General features: G+C 34.2%; 1 long non-coding RNA gene across 2 annotated transcripts; it reads right to left on the reverse strand.

The window, feature by feature from the left end:
* Positions 1 to 1,558: 1,558 nt before the first annotated feature.
* Positions 1,559 to 2,232, reverse strand: LOC128290423 (uncharacterized). Of its 2 annotated transcripts, none has more exons than XR_008280263.1 (3): positions 2,094 to 2,232; positions 1,762 to 1,999; positions 1,559 to 1,681 (listed from the first exon to the last, which is right to left on the reverse strand). It is a non-coding gene; the product is annotated as an uncharacterized LOC128290423 (long non-coding RNA). The 2 variants fall into 2 exon arrangements; XR_008280264.1 differs by having other exon boundaries at positions 1,762 to 2,006.
* Positions 2,233 to 3,585: the final 1,353 nt, after the last annotated feature.

Consider the following 3,585-nt stretch of genomic DNA (forward strand, 5'->3'; position numbering starts at 1 on the left):
TTTTAGCCTTTAGCGGCGCTTTCTAAAACGCCGCAAAAAAAGCTGCTATATCCACAAAAATTTGTGGCGTTTATTAGAAAAAAAACGCCGCTAAAGGTCAAGGCTTTTAGCGGCGTCTGTGGGAAAAGCGCCGCTAAAGGTCAAGGCTTTTAGCGGCGTCTGTGGTAAAAGCGCCGCTAAAGGTTAAGGCTTTTAGCGGCGTTTGTGGGAAAAACGCCGCTAAAGGTCAAGGCTTTTAGCGGCGCTTTTTTTACAAACGCCGCTAAATTTGGCAATTGTAATATTTTTTTCACCAATATCCATCCTTCCGCATTAAAATCCAACCAAATACAACAAATATAATATAAAATGCACCAAAAACAGCAAATTTAACATAAAAAATACAACCAAAAATATTAATTCTAAATGATACTTCAAATTTAACTAAAGATATATGATATAATTAATAATAAAGTATAATTTAAAATATTTTTACAATAATGTTAAACGTGACAAAACTTAAAACATTCTTACAATAAGAAAACTAATGTCTAAGACGGCGGCTTTTGCGATTGTTGAAACATATGCATCATCTGCTGAAGCTGTAGCTGGAGGTCATCGTACTTTTTGCTCTGTTCTGCTACCATCGCTCGTGCCTCTGCCTCTCTCGCTGCATTTGCCTCCCTCTCTCGCCTCTGCTCTAAGTTGTTCTTGGAGTTCTTCATATTTTCGTTGAACCTCGGCAATTTGCTCAACCGTATTCGCTTGCATCCGAGCTATCTGGTCTCTTAACCTCTGAACTTGACTTGAGCTTGACTTAGGAAGGCATGTATTCTTTGGAGCCGATCAAAATATTGGGTCGGGTAACACGGATCCTTGAAATCGAACCCGACCGTACCTTTCGGGACCCAAAACTTCACCGATAATTACATTATCAATGTTCTCAAGATTAACAGAACTATCACTCAAGCAATCGCTTCATATTCGCCTTCTTCTCCTTTAGTTTCTCCTAAAAATCAATTAAAGAGTTAGAAACGAAATATATAATAAAAAGAAATGCAACATAACTTAACATTTTTAAAAGTACTAATGATGAATTGAATTAAACAATTATAATTAAAGATTATAAATATTTAGAATAAATCAAATATTATTAAGTGAATATACCATAATTTCTCCACTTTGGATGTCATAGGAGATCCATCTTTCTTCCTATCGTAATCTCAAAAAGTGAAGGCGTCCAACTTTTGTCCGGATTTGACTTCCTACAATATAGTAGTAAGAATATTATTTAATAATAGAAAGTTATTAATATTTGAAAGAATTAATAAATTCATAATACCTCGGCCTCACTATAGAAGAAAAACTTCTCGACCTGCTTGGTAATGCGTGAATTTTTGTTTTTACTGCTGCTTGTTCCAACTCGCTCACGGTCCTACATAATAAAATTATTATTACGTATATAGTAAACACTATATATAAGAGTTTGGAAATCATAATACCTCTCCTTTCTTTGAATTCCAAAATCTAACCGCATCTTCCCATTGATACCTCGGCATTCTGGCGGAACATTTCTCGATTTTTCCTCGAGGCTTATGTCTTTCTTAAAATATTGTTTCTTTAAAGTGCTTTTATTGTCTCTCCATCTTTTACCTAATGCCTTCTTGATATAATCATCGGAGACTTCTAAAGCAAATCTCTCCTAAAAAAACATAAGTTTAGAATGTAAATATAAATGAAACTTAAACCAAAGTATTATAAATTGCATTCACATTTTGTTACCTTAATATTAGCGAGAGCCTGATTTTTGTTGCTATCAGGCATGTGATGCCATGATTCGTAGTTGATGGGCAACATATTTGCATTTCATGCTAAAATGCCCAAATAGCCTGCTAAAAGTCGAGCTTCAGATCCAACAGGCTGACCATGAGTATTTCTACTTACTTTAACACGCTCAACAGGATCTAAGTCGTATAAATCTCTAAGTAGCGTACGTCCTCGAACTCTGCGCGTCCCACCACTTTCAGCTGAAAAATGATATACTATTATTATAGTAAAATTGACAAATAATTCAATAATAAAAGTCAACACATGTAAAATGAACATAATATTACTTTGAAATTCTTCAGGCTCATCAAGTGTCTCCGGCACATTCGAAGATCCAACAACTGTCTGCTGTTCACTATTTCTTTCTTCCGAATTTGGAGTATTCTGGACAATACTTAAATCTCGTACTCTTCTTCTACGCATTTTTCCTGCAATACACATAAAATAATTAAAGTTTTAGTAACAAATTACAACAATAGTAGTACATATAAAATAGTTAAATTATATAACATGACAAAGATTAAAATTATAATATTACATATAATTAAAAAATTGTAAAATCTTACTACCATCATTATTCGTAAATATCTTCATCCACATCATGTCGAACCCATTGATGTTGTGTATTAGTACTAGGATATTTTCATCTAAGTTTTGTTCGGAAAGGTAATGTTTACGATCTTTCGACGATGTCATCTCTACTTTCATTACCCATGTCAAACAAGTCTCTAGGGGTGTTACGGAGTACAACATACCAACCCTCATCAGTTGGATCTTTCGAATAAAAAACTTGTTTCACTTGAGAGGAAAATACATATGGCTCGTCCATAAATTGTTGTCCAGTGTGAATCAAGCGAGAGAAATTCACCATTGTAAACCCAAATTGATCTTTTTTAATTCCTCGAGCAGTATTAACATCTGCCCAATCACACCGAAATAAGATAACTTTCCATCTGCCATAGTAATCCAACTCAATAATGTCGGTAAGAAGTCCGTAATACTCTACATTACCCTCAACCGGATTACTATCCCTAGCACTAGCATAACTTGTAATTGAAGAATTAACAACAACTCCACAATTTTGAGTTCTCCTCATTCTCTCGCGATACTTTGTATGAAATCTGTATCCATTGATGAGGAAGGCACTATATCTTTTTATTACTCTGTTCGGACCTTGGGAAAGCCATTTAACCGTCATTGACGTCCTTCCCACTCCAAACCTATTGAATCGAAAGTAAATTAAATAATTAAAAATGTATTATGTAAAAACATTCTTATTTGATTAACTAAATTTCGCGATTATATGTAACTTATTAACTTTAGTTACATACCGTTTGACTTAACTATTCATGAAAAGATTCTGTGAATAACTTATTAATCTCTCGATGTTGTAATCTTGAGGCGTGCGAGATCTCAAAATTTGTTTGTACTCACTATATTAAAAACAAGTTTAATTGGTTAGAAGATAAACAAATCAAAACGACGAATATGTAAGACAATTTTATAACTTACTTGCGCAACGGTTCAATTGAATCGTGGTTAAAAAGTACATATCGATGTGCCTGTATCCACGATATATCATCTAATTCTACAATTTCAACTTTGCCGATTGGTTCTCCATAACTTTGAAATAAATAAGTTTCGGCCAAGTCATTATCATTGAGCCCAGCATTTCTACTTGGTCTATTCAATCGTGTTTCAGCATCTTCTAAATATCTAGAACAGAAGGTCATGCACTCTTCTGCCAAGTAGCCTTCAGCAATTGATCCTTCTGGATAA

The sequence above is a fragment of the Gossypium arboreum genome, chromosome 3 (assembly GCF_025698485.1).
Source record: "Gossypium arboreum isolate Shixiya-1 chromosome 3, ASM2569848v2, whole genome shotgun sequence".
Lineage (NCBI taxonomy): Eukaryota > Viridiplantae > Streptophyta > Magnoliopsida > Malvales > Malvaceae > Gossypium > Gossypium arboreum.